General features: G+C 33.1%; 1 protein-coding gene across 2 annotated transcripts in view; it reads right to left on the reverse strand.

The window, feature by feature from the left end:
• LOC115436135 (mannosyl-oligosaccharide 1,2-alpha-mannosidase IA) overlaps positions 1 to 19,072 on the reverse strand; it is an 828,462-nt gene that overhangs the window by 239,305 nt on the left and 570,085 nt on the right. The gene's annotated exons all lie outside the window — the stretch shown is intronic.

Here is a 19,072-nt window from a genome sequence, read left to right on the forward strand (position 1 = left end):
GTTCCACTTATTTAGATTGAATTTGTAAAGATACTAAATCAATTTATGGATGGATGGATGAATGGATAGACAGATAGACATGATCAGTGTGATATTTTTTTTCTTGAAAAACCTGATGTATACAATTAGATACATGCAATACACAGATAATCCACCAGGGGGGAGGAATTCATTCACCAGAGGACTTTCCAGTGACACTGCAAGATTATATTAACGAGAAAGGAGGCAGAACTTTGACAATTTTAAAAAGGAATTACCAATTTGTTAGACATGTTTGTGTTATGTTTTTGTTTGCTCAAAAATAATAATATTTGAGCATTGAGACCTGATGTATCAAATATGATACAAAATTGAAACTCATTCATGGAAATTTGTATTTGAAAAAAATGTTTTGGGTTGTTCAGAAGGACCAATAATGGCTCCGGTTTCAAAGAACTGGAATTTTCTGGTAATTATTTAAAGGTTTTACAGGGTTAAATCTTTGTTAAAATCACAAATTCTGGTCTAATTTTACAGCAGTTTGGATCGAATGTTTCTTTATTTAAGGATCTCCATTAGTCTCCACCAAAGTAGAGACTATTCTTTTTGCGATCCATTTCCAATATTAAAATATTACATTTTTTACCGGTTCAGTTGAGATAGCTAGATAGCTAGATAGCTAGATAGCTAGATAGATAGATAGATAGATAGACTTTATTACAAACATACGAAGGAACAAAAGATGAAAGTGAAAAAAGGCAAAAATAAATTACCAATTACCAGAAATTTGCCAATTTTAAAAAGGAATTATCAATTTGTTAGACATGTTGGTGTTATATTATGTTTTCGTTTGTTCGAAAGTAACAATATTTGAGCATTGAGACCCGATGTATCAAATACGATACAAAATTGAAACTCATTCATGGAAATTTGTATTTGAAAAAAATTTTTTGGGTTGTTCAGAAGGACCAATAATGGCTCCGGTTTCAAAGAACTGGAATTTTCTGGCAATTATTTAAAGGTTTTACAGGGTTAAATCTTTGTTAAAATCATAAATTCTGGTTCTAATTTTACAGCAGTTTGGATCGAATGTTTCTTTATTTAAGGTTCTCCATTAGTCTCCACCAAATTAGAGACTATTCTTCCTGCGATCCAGTTCCAAAATTAAAATATTTCATTTTTTACATTTAAAAAGGACATAGACAGAAAAAAAACATAGTTACATTAATTTAATTTAATTCAGTTGAGATAGATAGATAGATAGATAGATAGATAGATAGATAGATAGATAGATAGATAGATAGATAGATAGATAGATAGATAGATAGATAGATAGATAGATAGATAGATAGATAGACTTTATTACAAACATACGAAGGAACAAAAGATGAAAGTGGAAAAAAAAGACAAAAAGAAATTATTGATTTTTATGGGACACTCCAGTACATTAAAGGAAATAAGATAACCCAAAAAAAAGAAAAACAAATGTCATACAATGTACAGCTTTTTCATTATGGCTCTTTAACAATACTTTATGTCCGAAAAGGAGTAGGATGAAGACAGGCTTATATTGCCCTACCGAGACTTGTATAGTAACAAAGTAATAATACTTCACTACTATACTCAAGTATGTTTAGGGAGAATTTGTACTTTAGTGAGTATTTTTTGTTCTGTTTATTTTCACTTTCACTTCACTCCAATTCCAGATAGATAGATAGATAGATAGATAGATAGATAGACTTTATTTCAAACATAAGTAGGAACAAAAGATGAAAGTGAAAAAAGGCAAAAATAAATTACCAATTACCAGAACTTTGCCAATTTTAAAAAGGAATTATCAATTTGTTAGACATGTTTGTGTTATATTATGTTTTCGTTTGTTCGAAAGTAACAATATTTGAGCATTGAGACCCGATGTATCAAATATGATACAAAATTGAAACTCATACACGGAAATTGGTGTTTAAAAAAAGATTTTTTTGGTTGTACAGAGGGACCAATAAAGGCTCCGGTTTCAAAGAAATGGAATTTTCTGTCAATTATTTAAAGGTTTTACAGGGTTAAATCTTTGTTAAAATCACAACTTCTGGTCTGATTTTACAGCAGTTTGGATCATATGTTTCTTTATTTCTTAATTTAAGGATCTTCATTAGTCTTCACCAAAGTAGAGACTATTCTTCCTGGGGTCCATTTCCATTACATTTTTTTACATTTACAAAGGAGGTACACAGAAAAAAAACATAGTTACATAAATTTTGCATTATTTCATTACTGGTTCAGTTGAGACAGACAGACAGACAGACAGACAGACAGACAGACAGACAGACAGACAGACAGACAGACAGACAGACAGATAGATAGATAGATAGATAGATAGATAGATAGATAGATAGATAGATAGATAGATAGATAGATAGATAGATAGATAAGTGTTCTATTTTTTGTCTTGAAAAACCTGATGTATACAATTAGATACATGCAATACACAGATAATCCACCAGGGGGAGGAATTCATTGACCATATCCAGATCCATAAATGATATATAGATTTTTACTGAAAAATGCAAACTGCGGAAGATAATATTATGATAATGAATGGTGATAGATAGATAGATAGATAGATAGATAGATAGATAGATAGATAGATAGATAGATAGATAGATAGATAGATAGATAGATAGATAGATAGATAGATAGATAGATAGATAGATTTTTCCTCCAATAATCAGATTTCAGGTCAAACATTCATTTTGATGTCTGCTGAGTCCAGCTGTGATTGACAGGTTGCTATGACAGCTGAGTCGGACTTTTGAAGTTTCTGTTTATTTAATAAAATACATTTCTTTCTTGTCAGACAGCTCGCCTGCAGCGGTGGTTTATACTGTATGTTCCACTACCAAGACCTTAAAATGACTTTGTTTCTTGTGTACTTGATGAAAGCCCCAGTTTTTCTGAGGGGCCGTCCACATGGGGACAGGTTTAGGAGGATCCGCTAAAGTTTTCTGTTGTTCGGGCCTTTCATCCACATGCATCCGGCATTTTGGGAGCCTGGATATGCAAATTTTGGATATGCAAAAAAAGTTTACTACCCATATACATCTTTTCTGAAATGATGGTACCACAGCCCCATCTAGACCCAGCGCTACTTTTATATCAGTTCCCAAAGGAAATTTTCTCTATATTTAACTTAATCGTCAGTATTTTGCATCCTTTGAGCATCGATCATGTATTTTCCTAATATTTTATTCACTGATCATGTGGATATTCATTAAAACTCAGAGTAAATTCATAGGTTATTATATCAGAAACAGAGAAAAGTGAAGAAAAAGGGACTTTTTCAGCAAAATATATCATTAAATCAACAGAAACCAAGTGTGTCCATCCAGTCATTGATCCAACTCCACGGGTTTTACTGGTGAATCAATGTCGTAGACAACGACGGTGTTTCCATGGTAACTAAAAAGCCTCTGAACATCCAAATGGGTCGTATCTGATGATCAAGAAAAGACGCTAAACTGCATTTTACATCAATTATTTACATGTATTGATAGGATTAATGGATCAACAGGTATTAAACAGTTTAGTTCAGTAGATGGTTTTGGTCGCCTGTGGCTGTTTGGGTCTTTATGGGTTAATCCGCTCGAAGCACATGCCAAGATCCACCAGACTTCTTTATTAGCTTTTATTTATTAATTTTTTTTAACTAATTTTATTGATCATCAAGATCAAACACTGATCACATTCAATCATGAACACTCCTTGACAACAAAGCTCATTTAACAATGTTAGTTTCTGTAACAGTTAGATTCCAAGGAGGAAAGGAAGAAACTGAATTGCACAAGTCAAAGTTAAAGAGGGGAAGAAAAAACACAAAATAATAATAATAATAATAATAATAATAATAATAATAATAATAATAATAATAATAATAAAAACATATATAGACACCCGCCCCCCGAGAAAAGAAAAAAATCCTAGATATTCTGCTGTTTCAACAGATATCACAATTCAAACGTCCACCTAGGCATAAAAATATCCGTTTTCAGTTGTAATTGTGCCGTCATTTCTTCCATTTTGTACATTTGTCTCAGAGGAGGTTTGATTCTTCTTCCAAGAAACAGTTATCGTTTTCTTTGCAATTAACAATAGTCGCTTTTCCATTGACCCTCAAATTGCGCATAAAAATTTACCTAATGGAAAAATGACAATTTCACCAAAAATCTTATTTTCCGATTAAAAGTTTTTGCGCTGGCAAGAGGTGGTTTTTCAGGCGTAGCGCAAATGGTATATCACGCAAAACTGCAATGGAAAGACCTTTTTTCGCAACTAGAGTCTGGTGAATTAAAAAAAACGGATGTTGACGGACGTTACAACAAGCAAAGAAGAAGAAGAAACATGTCGCGATATGTGTGGACACACCAGGAAAGCCAATCATTTTTAAATTTAGTACGAGATAGAGGGGTAATATATAATAATAATAATAATAATAATGAATATATCTGTAAATCAACACCATATTTACATTCGTCGCCATGTTTATAGAATGACTGTTCATGTCATCTCACAATAATAAATAAACAAATCATCATATCTTGATACAAATGTCCACCTACGCATAAAAATATCCTTTTTCAGTTGTAATTGCGCCGTCATTTCTTCCATTTTGTACATTTGTCTCAGAGGGGGGTTGATTCTTCTTCCAAGAAACAGTTATCATTTTCTTTGCGATCAACAGCAGTCGCTTTTCCATTGACCCTCAAATTGCGCAAATATAACTTACGCATAAAATTTACCTAATGGAAAAACGACAATTTCACCAAAAATCTTATTTTCCGATTAAAAGTTTTTGCGCTGGCAAGAGGTGGTTTTTCAAGCGTAGCGCAAATGGTATATCACGCAAAACTGCAATGGAAAGACCTTTTTTTCGCAACTAGAGTCAGGTGAATTAAAAAAATCGGATGTTGACGGACGTTACAACAAGCAAAGAAGAAGAAGAAACATGTCGCGATATGTGTGGACACACCAGGAAAGCCAATCATTTTTAAATTTAGTACGAGATAGAGGGGTAATATATAATAATAATGAATATATCTGTAAATCAACACCATATTTACATTCGTCGCCATGCTCATGGAATGACTTCTCATGTCGTCTCACAATAATAAATAAACGATTCAACGCATTTGGGATTTAATGGAAAAACCGACACTACGCACTTCTGTCTTTTTTGACATTTAGTAAAATTCGGGAAAGTTTTGCGCAGATGTCCAATGGAAAAGCGACTATTGTTAGTTACTGTACCAGTTAGATTCCAAGTAGGAAAGGAAGAAAGTGAATTGCACAAGTCAATGTTAAAGAGGGGAAGAAAAAACACAAAACTAAAGTAAATTAAAAAAAACAAAACAAAAAAAGCAACAAAAAAAAAAAAAATCCTATCTACATATTCTGCTGTTTCAACATATATTGTGATACAAATGTCCACCTCCACATAAAAATATCCTTTTTCAGTTGTAATTGTGTCGTCATTTCTTCCATTTTGTACATTTGTCTCAGAGGGGGGTTGATTCTTCTTCCAAGAAACAGTTATCATTTTCTTTGCGATCAACAGCAGTCGCTTTTCCATTGACCCTCAAATTGCGCAAATATAATTTACGCATAAAAAATTTACCTAATGGAAAAACGACAATTTCACCAAAAATCTTATTTTCCGATTAAAAGTTTTTGCGCTGGCAAGAGGTGGTTTTTCAGGCGTAGCGCAAATGGTATATCACGCAAAACTGCAATGGAAAGACCTTTTTTCGCAACTAGAGTCAGGTGAATTTAAAAAAACGGATGTTGACGGACGTTACAACAAGCAAAGAAGAAGAAGAAACATGTCGCGATATGTGTGGACACACCAGGAAAGCCAATCATTTTTAAATTTAGTACGAGATAGAGGGGTAATATATAATAATAATAATAATAATGAATATATCTGTAAATCAACACCATATTTATGTTTGTCACCATGTTTATAGAATGACTGTTCATGTCATCTCACAATAATAAATAAACAAATCATCATATCTTGATACAAATGTCCACCTACGCATAAAAATATCCTTTTTCAGTTGTAATTGTGTCGTCATTTCTTCCATTTTGTACATTTGTCTCAGAGGGGGGTTGATTCTTCTTCCAAGAAACAGTTATCATTTTCTTTGCGATCAACAGCAGTCGCTTTTCCATTGACCCTCAAATTGCGCAAATATAACTTACGCATAAAAATTTACCTAATGGAAAAACGACAATTTCACCAAAAATCTTATTTTCCGATTAAAAGTTTTTGCGCTGGCAAGAGGTGGTTTTTCAAGCGTAGCGCAAATGGTATATCACGCAAAACTGCAATGGAAAGACCTTTTTTCGCAACTAGAGTCAGGTGAATTAAAAAAATCGGATGTTGACGGACGTTACAACAAGCAAAGAAGAAGAAGAAACATGTCGCGATATGTGTGGACACACCAGGAAAGCCAATCATTTTTAAATTTAGTACGAGATAGAGGGGTAATATATAATAATAATGAATATATCTGTAAATCAACACCATATTTACATTCGTCGCCATGTTCATGGAATGACTTCTCATGTCGTCTCACAATAATAAATAAACAATGCAACGCATTTGGGATTTAATGGAAAAACCGACACTACGCACTTCTGTCTTTTTTGACATTTAGTAAAATTCGGGAAAGTTTTGCGCAGATGTCCAATGGAAAAGCGACTATTGTTAGTTACTGTACCAGTTAGATTCCAAGTAGGAAAGGAAGAAAATGAATTGCACAAGTCAATGTTAAAGAGGGGAAGAAAAAACACAAAACTAAACTAAATTTTTAAAAAAACAAAACAAAAAAAGCAACAAAAAAAAAAAAAATCCTATCTACATATTCTGCTGTTTCAACATATATTGTGATACAAATGTCCACCTCCACATAAAAATATCCTTTTTCAGTTGTAATTGTGTCGTCATTTCTTCCATTTTGTACATTTGTCTCAGTCTTTCAGTCCATTGTTGTACTGAGGGGGGTTGATTCTTCTTCCACGTAACAGTTAGCATTTTCTTTGCAATTATCCCTTAGGGGTCCGTGATCACGGCCCTGTGACTGCATCACATGACATTTTCAACACGTCGTAGCGTCAGAAGTCGATGATGTAGACCACTGGGGACAACTGCATTCCACAGTGCGGACTTGAAACACTCTCCCACTTTTTATCGGATGTTGACAGAGCGAATACAACCGGTCATATGACGTTTTGAATCTGGAGCAAACAAGCGATATAGCGTTATTATGGCGATATAAAGCAAGCCTTATATTTCTGATCATATCTTCATCATTTTTTGTCCTTTTACAAAACGGAAAAAAATGGCCGAATCTGCGAATTCTAATCCACAGGCTGCATTAGCATTACAGGTAAGGGTGAGAATGACCCCCACCTGAACCTGATGCGGAAACCGGGAGGACCAGGGATGGGGGGTGGGAGTGAGATAACGGAGAAAAGACCTATGTATAGATATGTTTTTATGTCAAATATTTGAGTATAGTTTTTATTTATTACAATTTAGATTTTATATATCTAATCTTTGGAACCAATATTCACTTTTAAAGTCTTTGAAAAGGATCCTTAAGCATCTTTGTGTTATTTATGTAATAAATTATATACATTTTTCAAATCGGATTTTATATTTTGTGTGTGTTTTTTGGCTTTTTGTGTTGATATAGTAGGTTAAAGTGAAAAAAAAATAATAAGTAGATGAAATAGATGAAGTTGTGCTGGGAAAAAAAATACCAAACATGGGTATAGTAAACATTTTTTTATATAGTATATAAAGGCAAAATCAAAAGTACTCAGAAAAACAGGCTTAGACACCTAAGGGTTAACAAAAATACTCTTACTGCACTTTTAGTATGCATCCCAACATATAATACACTGGATTCAGGGGTAAATCAATATGTAGAATGATTAATATCTTCCCAAAATCTTTGTAAAAATATAGGTATGATCCTCAATCATTCCACAACCTCTCTAGCACAACGACGAGGTTTTATCAGCTTTTACATACATTGTTTTTTACCATATATTGTTTGTCATTATCAGTTACACAACAGTAAATCTCCTGTGAATCCCCATGACAACAGTACATATGGTTGCTAGGTGACGTGCAACTGATTGAGTGATTGATTAACCTCATTATGCCTCATTATGTAATTGTGGTGTATTCATAAGCATGTGACAGAATAATACAAGGATGGTAACGAGCCAATAAAACAGTCTAAGTTTACAATTGGCATTAATTGTTGACGGTAAATTAATATCTGTGAATTAGCAGCGATTTCTAAACTAAACGATCCGACAGACGGGCAGAGATATAAACTATAAAAGCAGACGTCGCATTACACACAGCGTTTTGTGTTTCTTTTACTTTAGATGACAGTGATTTGGAGTGATTTAGGTCATTCGGGGACAACAGAGACGTTTCAGCTGCTATGATAATAATGTCAGCAATCATCTCTTTATGAGGAAATGTCTCCAACCACTTCCTCAGACCGTCTTTGGAAGCTTGTTGTTGTCCAAAGAAATCAAAGAGTAGTGCCAGAGTTAGTCTCAAATACGAGCCAGAAAGTCAAAAACATGTCATCGTTCCCCCTGTGGTTTGTTGCCTCTTTTGTCAGACAGTCTCTTTCAACTACAGAGACATTTTTGATTCATGGGGGGAAAGTTTACTGGTGACTCAAGATGAATTTTCTTCAACGTCCTATTCTGTGCATTATTAAAACGTCACGTTGCTTTTTTTTTTTTTTTTTCCTACCTACACTTTACAACGACATTCTATTGTATTTTTGCTTACTCTTCTACTAAATCGTTTTAGTGTTTTGTTTTTAATTGTAAGATTTCTGAAATATTTGACAAGTCTTATTCTGACAAAAGGCAAACTTAATGTAGCATGTTTTTCAAGTGACAAAAATACAATACATGAAAAAACACTTAATAATGCATGTTTCCTATAAAAAAAAAAAAAAGTAAAATAATACCATTAGTTTTCACAATGTATAGTAGTGCATGACATGTTTGATTGATTCACTGATATATTGAAGTATTTATTTTGAATATGAATGCCAAAAAAAACAGACAAAACATTTAAACATAAAATACATATTCAAAAAGGAGTGAGAAGAAGTATAACTTATAAACTTCCACCCCTTTTCCTTAAATAATTCATAACAACAATAAGCTTTCTAGTCTAAACATATTTATACTCTAATGCCTGATACTTATTGTTAAATAATTTTGTAGGAATTGCCAGATCTTACCAGTTTGTTTGCTCTTTATCCAAATAAAAATTCCCGATTTTTTCAAAACTGCATTTTTTTTCTCCAGGTTTTATGTACTTTTATACTTGCGTGCCTACTTTTCTGGTTGAGATTGTACTTGTTGTGTGTAGTAGGAAAGTTCATTTTAATAAAAATATGAATGAATGAATATATAATTCATAGTAAATTATGTTTTACTGACAGAAACATTTTCAAAACATGAAAATCACCAAACTCTGTGGATATCACACAAACAAGTTTCACTAGAATAATTCCAGTACCGTACGTTACCGTATGTTTGGTAAGTAAACACTAAGGATGGGAACCGAAAAGGAAAATGAGGTGTGCGACAGCGGGAGACATAGAGGAATTAGTAAAGTGTGTTAAGTTTCACTTTCACTTTGTACAGTTGTATGTTGTGACCCCCCCCCTTATTATTATTTATGCATACTGTATATGTCATATTTTCTGTGCAGAGATGGAAATATAAAAGACAGTTAATGCAAACAAACCGGTTTGTACTCTTTTATTCCCTCAATAACAATCGATACAGGAATCAATAAGGAATCAGATCAATAAGCAAAATCGATAATGGAATCAGAATCTATAAATTATTATCAATTCCCATCCCTAGTTAAGACCACAGGCAAGTAACGCACACATATTCGGACTGATATTAGCATGCTAACCTTTTTGGTCACGTCTCCTAGCCCTAATTTCTACACTTTAGCAGCAAAACTATTGGTTGAATTCACACCAAATTGGGTTTATAGATTACCAGTGACCCAGAATAGGTGTGGTTACATTTTGGGGAAAGTAGGTAAAAGTTAAAATTTTTATGAATTTTTTATTTTTTTTTTTATTTTTTCTCCCAATTACTTATAATGGGCAAAATTTCAAATGTCTATAAAAACAAAATTTTTTTTTCAGTTTACTTCAAACTTGCCACGTATATAGAGGCAATTAATATGGTGACATTAACACATCCATAGACATAATGACATCAGCTGGATCGATGACAAAATAAGTTACAATATGTGCAAGGGGCGGGGTTTGTTGTGCCTGGAACCACTTGTTTTTGGTTCAGTTTGTTTGTTTATTTGTTTGTTAACACTTTAGCAGCAAAACTGTTGGTTGAATTCATACCAAATTGGGTTTATAGATTACCAGTGACCCAGAATAGATGTGGTTACATTTTGGGAAAAGTAGGTCAAAGTTCAAATTTTTATGAATTTTTTTAAATCTTTTTTTTTTTTCCTCCCATTTACTTATAATGGGCAAAATTTCAAATGTCTATAAAAGCAAAAATTTTGTTTCAATTTACTTCAAACTTGCTACGTATATAGAGGCAATTGATATGGTGACATTACCACATCCATAGACAGGATGACATCATCTGGATTGATTCCAAAATAAGCTACAATATGTGCAAGTGGCGGTGTTTGTTGTACCTGGAACCACTTGTTTTTGGTTTGTTTTGTTTCTTTGTTAACATTTTAGCAGCAAAACTGTAGGATGAATTCATCCCAAATTGGGTTTATAGATTACCAGTGACCCAGAATAGATGTGATTACATTTTGGGAAAAGTAGGTCAAAGTTAAAATTTTTATGATTTTTGTAAAATTTTTTTCTTCTCCCAATTACTTATAATGGGCAAAATTTCAAATGTCTATAAAAACTAAAATTTTGTTTCAATTTACTTCAAACTTGCCACGTATATAGAGGCAATTGATATTGTGACATTACCACATCCATAGACATGATAACATCAGCTGGATCGATGACAAAATAAGTTACAATATGTGCAAGGGGCGGGGTTTGTTGTGCCTGGCAACGCTTGTTTTTGGTTCAGTTTGTTTGTTTATTTGTTTATTAACACTTTAGCAGCAAAACTATTGGTTGAATTCATACCAAATTGGGTTTATAGATTACCAGTGACCCAGAATAGATGTGATTACATTTTGGGAAAAGTAGGTCAAACTTAACATTTTTATGAATTTTTTATTTTTTATTTTTTCTCCCATTTACTGAAAACGGGCAAAATTTCAAATGTCTATAAAAGCAAAAATTTTGTTTCAATTTACTTCAAACTTGCTATGTATATAGAGGCAATTGATATGGTGACATTACCACATCCATAGACAGGATGACATCATCTGGATCGATTCCAAAATAAGCTACAATATGTGCAAGTGGCGGTGTTTGTTGTACCTGGAACCACTTGTTTTTGGTTTGTTTTGTTTCTTTGTTAACATTTTAGCAGCAAAACTGTAGGATGAATTCATCCCAAATTGGGTTTATAGATTACCAGTGACCCAGAATAGATGTGATTACATTTTGGGAAAAGTAGGTCAAAGTTAAAATTTTTATGATTTTTGTAAAATTTTTTTCTTCTCCCAATTACTTATAATGGGCAAAATTTCAAATGTCTATAAAAACTAAAATTTTGTTTCAATTTACTTCAAACTTGCCACGTATATAGAGGCAATTGATATTGTGACATTACCACATCCATAGACATGATAACATCAGCTGGATCGATGACAAAATAAGTTACAATATGTGCAAGGGGCGGGGTTTGTTGTGCCTGGCAATGCTTGTTTTTGGTTCAGTTTGTTTGTTTATTTGTTTATTAACACTTTAGCAGCAAAACTATTGGTTGAATTCATACCAAATTGGGTTTATAGATTACCAGTGACCCAGAATAGATGTGATTACATTTTGGGAAAAGTAGGTCAAACTTAACATTTTTATGAATTTTTTATTTTTTATTTTTTCTCCCATTTACTGAAAACGGGCAAAATTTCAAATGTCTATAAAAGCAAAAATTTTGTTTCAATTTACTTCAAACTTGCTATGTATATAGAGGCAATTGATATGGTGACATTACCACATCCATAGACAGGATGACATCATCTGGATCGATTCCAAAATAAGCTACAATATGTGCAAGTGGCGGTGTTTGTTGTACCTGGAACCACTTGTTTTTGGTTTGTTTTGTTTCTTTGTTAACATTTTAGCAGCAAAACTGTAGGATGAATTCATCCCAAATTGGGTTTATAGATTACCAGTGACCCAGAATAGATGTGATTACATTTTGGGAAAAGTAGGTCAAAGTTAAAATTTTTATGATTTTTTAAAAAATTTTTTCTTCTCCCAATTACTTATAATGGGCAAAATTTCAAATGTCTATAAAAACTAAAATTTTGTTTCAATTTACTTCAAACTTGCCACGTATATAGAGGCAATTGATATGGTGACATTACCACATCCATAGACATGATAACATCAGCTGGATCGATGACAAAATAAGTTACAATATGTGCAAGGGGCGGGGTTTGTTGTGCCTGGCAACGCTTGTTTTTGGTTCAGTTTGTTTGTTTATTTGTTTATTAACACTTTAGCAGCAAAAGTATTGGTTGAATTCATACCAAATTGGGTTTATAGATTACCAGTGACCCAGAATAGATGTGATTACATTTTGGGAAAAGTAGGTCAAAGTTCAAATTTTTATGAATTTTTTTAAATCTTTTTTTTTTTTTTCTCCCATTTACTTATAATGGGCAAAATTTCAAATGTCTATAAAAGCAAAAATTTTGTTTCAATTTACTTCAAACTTGCTATGTATATATGGTGACATTACCACATCCATAGACATGATAACATCAGCTGGATCGATGACAAAATAAGTTACAATATGTGCAAGGGGCGGGGTTTGTTGTGCCTGGAACCACTTGTTTTTGGTTCAGTTTGTTTGTTTATTTGTTTATTTGTTTGTTAACACTTTAGCAGCAAAACTGTTGGTTGAATTCATACCAAATTGGGTTTATAGATTGCCAGTGACCCAGAATAGATGTGATTACATTTTGGGAAAAGTAGGTCAAAGTTCAAATTTTTATGAATTTTTTTAAATCTTTTTTTTTTTTTTTTCTCCCGTTTACTTATAATGGGCAAAATTTCAAATGTCTATAAAAGCAAAAATTTTGTTTCAATTTACTTCAAACTTGCTACGTATATAGAGGCAATTGATATGGTGACATTACCACATCCATAGACAGGATGACATCATCTGGATCGATTCCAACATAAGCTACAATATGTGCAAGTGGCGGTGTTTGTTGTACCTGGAACCACTTGTTTTTGGTTTGTTTTGTTTCTTTGTTAACATTTTAGCAGCAAAACTGTAGGATGAATTCATCCCAAATTGGGTTTATAGATTACCAGTGACCCAGAATAGATGTGATTACATTTTGGGAAAAGTAGGTTAAAGTTAAAATTTTTATGATTTTTTAAAACATTTTTTCTTCTCCCAATTATTTATAATGGGCAAAATTTTAAATGTCTATAAAAACTAAAATTTTGTTTCAATTTACTTCAAACTTGCCACGTATATAGAGGCAATTGATATGGTGACATTACCACATCCATAGACATGATAACATCAGCTGGATCGATGACAAAATAAGTTACAATATGTGCAAGGGGCGGGGTTTGTTGTGCCTGGAACCACTTGTTTTTGGTTCAGTTTGTTTGTTTATTTGTTTGTTAACACTTTAGCAGCAAAACTATTGGTTGAATTCATACCAAATTGGGTTTATAGATTCCCAGTGATGTGATTACATTTTGGGAAAAGTAGGTCAAAGTTCAAATTGTTTATGAATTTTTATAATCTTTTTTCCCCCTATTTACTAATAATTTCCAAAATGTGTCTATGCTGTCACAGACATGATGACATCAGCTGGATCGATACCAAAATAAGCTACAATACGTGCAAGCGGCGGTGTTTGTTGTGCCTGGAACCACTTGTTATTATATAAATTGGAAGAATATTTTCTGTCAGCGCCTATCAAACGATATGAGGAGAGACAACCTTTTTAGCTAAATTGCCAACATTAAAACAAATTGCTTACCTCATTTGTATACATGAAACACACAAGAAGCCCCACCGCATGTGTCTCAACATGCCACTATAATTACAGTCTCTTATGCCAGCTCAAGGTGGTAGCGTACCACTACTCACTGACTTGGAGACCCATTGAGAAGGAAATTGCTATCTCAAGTGTGGATGATAAGGAAACTGTAATTGGGTGCCAGAGAGGGCAATTTGCTCCTCTGAGTCAGGGAGTTCCCGGCATTTTATCTCTCTCTATATATATATATCATACAGAAAATACACATATATTTAAAACCACTTTGTGTTATTAAAGTAATTTCAGACTCAGATGATCAATAACTGGCAGCAGTGTGTCAGTTAGATAAAAAAAATATGATCGGGCCTAACTCCTAAACTTTAAGGGATTTTTCTTTTTTTTTTTCCATGCATTTGTCTTGGTGCACGGCTCTATGAATCAGGTAATATTGGCAGGTGTTGTACAACTAGAGGACGGACGGACGGACTTCGTTCCTGAAGTCAGCAGATCTGGTGACATTAGCTGAAATAAAGTACAGACACATCTGGCAGGGTATCCCACTTTAACAGTCTTGCCCCGAAAAGAGTGTCCCATTCTGTAATAGCACCACAAAGGCTGAGATTAGGAATCGATTGTCTATTTATCACCGGTGAACACGGCTCTGAGTAAAGGTGTCTACAGACGGAGAGAGTTCAGCGTTGGTGTAAGTTTATTGCCGGCCACAGTGTCAGACACAGATCTAATAAAGTTGGGAATGACATTGAGTTAGACCTTTATAAGAACTATGAAAAAACCAACTGAACCTACTGTAACATATGACTCCAGTCAATAAGAACCATATGTGAGAGGACAAACAAAGATACAACACGAAGAATTGGTCGTTTTCTTTAACCCTCTGGTATCCGGGTGCGCCTTTTAGGCACACTTTGCACTTCATTTTCAAAAACTTCATATTATTTTTCACAATTTAAATAAGGTTAGAATTCAAAAGTTGTTCATTTTTGCATGGTCTTTAAAATTCTGGCCACCAACTAAAATTTGCACATTGTAAACAAAAGAAAATTACAAGACTAGCATCTGTCTACCAAGTGTGCCTAAAACGCACTATTTCTTCCATTTGATATGTAATAACAACCCTCCCTCCATTCCATTTATGTTGTCCATCACTGTCCATATGCATCACTGTCTATAGGCACCATATTTATATATCTTAACTGCACCTGTCCAAATCTGTATATATTCAAATCCGTATTTATTTATATATTTTTTGTATTTATAACCATTGCGCTACATTCATAACAAACCGTATTGGCACTCTCCTTTTAAACACTTTTTTACTCAAATTTATATGACTGTTTTTGTTTTACGTGTATGTGTATGTTTATGTGTATATTTTGCCATATTTTGGATCAGTAAAGGAATATCTTATCTTATTTTATCTTATATGCATGATTAGACCTGATCTGGATTTACAAAAATAAAATCAAATTAGAGCAGAAAAATAAATCAATATATAATATTTAATAGTTTGATTTATAGGTGTGCATTTTACTCACACTTGGTGACAGATGCTAGTATTTTGAACATTTCGCCAAAAATAATAATGCAAATTAAGCAATGTTGGAGTTAATCATTGACATATGCCAGGCTGCAAAAATCAAATAATATGTGATCCATTTTTTATGTAGTATATTGAAAAAAATTTTTTTTGTGTGTGTGTGTTTTTTGCATCCAAAAAAATGGTTTGTTTACATTACAGACACGGCATTTAAAGGGTTAAAAAAAATTGACAATTATTGAGTATTTGGAATTTTTATTTACGGCTCAAGTTGATGAAATAGAAAAAAAGTGTAAAGAATTAAAAACAAACTGTATGAACATTTTTTTGACGTAATTCCAGGGCCTTACTGGATGGGATACCAGAGGATTAACATTAGTGATATTATATTGACTGAAAAACTGCTTCTAACCAGATCAGACTGCTTAACTGCCCCCATAGACTGTCCATCACACACCATAACTCATAATGCTAATTCACAATTCCATATGGTTGCTATATGCACCATCACTTTAGATTTTTTATTTTGTTTGCACATTTTATGGTAGTTTTTATTCCACCCTATTTACCTTTTAGTTATTTTTTGACACTTAGTTTTTATTAGTTATTTATCATTTTGTCATACAACAATCAACAACAGATAATAGTCAAAATCTAATAGTAATGATAATTTAGGCTGTTCCAACTGAAACAAGCAGCTGTATAAAGACAGAAATTTGAAATTATATGAACAATTATAAGTCTTCACATTTTGCTTCGTATTTGTTTTGCATCTTGTGACATATTTATTTAGGCTACTTATTTTGGTCTGGTATCATAATCCTTTTGCATCATTTCGTCAGATATATATTTACCTATGTTTTGCTTGTTTTGTACTTCCTATGTAGTTTTGCACTTGGTTTTGTATTCATTTTGTATTATCTTTGGATGTATTTTGTTTGGTTTGTCTGACTTTATTGTTATGTTATAATAGTTTTGGATTTTTCATAATAGTTTAGTTTTATTTAGTTTCGACTTTTTTTTTCTTCTCTAATTCAGTTAGTTTTAATTAGTTTTTACAGCAGATTTGGTAGTTTTTATTATGTTCTAAATGCTTAGTTTTAGTTTCTTTATATCTTTTATCTTTTTCGCCATTGAATTCAAATAAATCCCAGACAGGACTCTGCTGCTTTCTCCCAACTTTAGTCTCCATGTTTCCAGGTAGAGTGGCGACGAGAAGACAACTCTAAACCACAAGTGACAAGAAGTTAAATATAATATGGTGCCAGCAGCTAAAATTGGCTGAGGGAAATAAATCAATTTCATATCAATCCGACATTGACAAAGACGAAAACTAAGGGAATTTGATCCATAATTTGTATACGTTTTAGTTAGTTTTGGAAGCACACAATTCAGTTTCAGTTAGTTATCTTTTTTTTTTCTTTAAATTATCGTTTTTATTTATTTCAGTTAACGGAAATATTTTTACAATTCTAGTTTTCATCATTTCGTTACTTTTCAATAATAACCTTGCTTTATAGCTACTTGTGTACAGCTAACCGTTAAGGCTATTATTATTTAGAAGGGGGCAGGAAATATAAGATTTTCTTCATCCTGCTCCTTTTTGAGCATGGGCGTGTAAATGTTTGTTTACCTGATGATTATTGAATGTCTGTTGATGAAATGCACAACCATGAATGAAAATAAATGAATGAATGAAAAAAGGTTACAGTTATGAAATAGCAATCAAGTTACCTAATTCATTTAATTTTTAGAGCAGCAGTTTATAAAACATTTCACAGGAATATGAGACAAACCAACCAGTAATTGTATTTAAAGAAGCTAACCCATTTGCACCATCTTATTATGTAAAAGTTCATCTTGCAGCCTCAGCATTAATGTTAATCTCTCCATTTTGTGAATTTCGTCAACAATTTTCAACCAGTCCTCCAGCACCTGTCAAGCCTATTTACAGGGCGGGGAAGCAAAATTTACAATATTTTGAGGCAGGGATTGAAAGACAGTGTATGACCAATTAGTTTATTGAAAGTCATGAGAATTTATTTGCCACAAGAAAATGTACATAATAGAAAATGTTTTGATTCTATGTGTCCTCCTTCTTTCTCAATAACTGCCTTCACACGCTTCCTGAAACTTGCGCAAGTGTTCCTCCTATATTCGGGTGACAACTTCTCCCATTCTTCTTTAATAGTATCTTTAAGAAAGTCGACATTGCTGTGTGATGTTCTATTGGTAGCATGTTCTAAAACGCCCCAAATAGCAGAATCCAGAGGGTTTAGATCTGGGCTAGAAGGCGGCCATAAACATGATTCCCAAAAATTGCTAAAGTTGGATTTGTTGCTGTTGTCAACAAGTGTTTTGGTGTTCTTGTGTAAGATTTTAACTTCAAATCCTATTTTACTGCATTTCTAACGGTCTTGTTGTCTACCTCAAGTTCAATTGCCATTTTTTTCATGGATTTGGTTGGATCCTTTAGGATTTTGGATTTGAGAGCTTTAATAAAAGCTTTGGTACGTTTTTGTTGCTTCCTCCACTTCCAGACTTTCTCGTAATAGTTTTGCTCATAGTCATTCTCTTCTTTCCATTATAAACAGTCTTTATGGACACTCCAACTATTTTTGAAATCTCCTTTGGTGTGACGAGTGCATTCAGCAAATCACACACTCTTTGACGTTTGCTTTCCTGATTACTCATATGTGCAAAAGTTTCTGAAAAGGTATGGATAATAGTGTTAGGTAGGATTATGACATCAATATATGTTTGGTTTCAAAACAATTGACGTAGTGCCTACTGAGAAAAAAACAACTAAATGTTCATTGTAAATTTTGCTTCCCCACTCTACCTTTTATATATTTTATTTTATATTTTATCCTTTTATCTTCTTTGCTACAAAACTATAATTTGTTCCATATACAATTGAATGAATGACAATAAAGCTGAGTCTGATATTATATGTATTGAAAATGTTCAGCCAAAACAAACAAAAAAACCTTGAGGTATTTTGTCTAGGACGCTGTATATAAAGTTACATGTCCTGCTGAACGGTGTATAATTTTTCCTACTGTGTACAAGTCCTCAGCCAACACTGAAAAAAAACTGACTAAAAAAACAAACTTCTGCACAGTTCTCTAGGTCATAATAGCAATTACACTGTGAGGAGATGATCCTAATTTTAGACGCTGTCCCAGGCTGTCTTTAGTCTCAGGGTAATAACTGCTGTTCTTAGACCTTCTCACGCAGTCTGACACAGGTCCAGCTTTTGGAGCCGTGTACATGAAGCC

This window comes from Sphaeramia orbicularis, chromosome 16 (assembly GCF_902148855.1).
Source record: "Sphaeramia orbicularis chromosome 16, fSphaOr1.1, whole genome shotgun sequence".
Lineage (NCBI taxonomy): Eukaryota > Metazoa > Chordata > Actinopteri > Kurtiformes > Apogonidae > Sphaeramia > Sphaeramia orbicularis.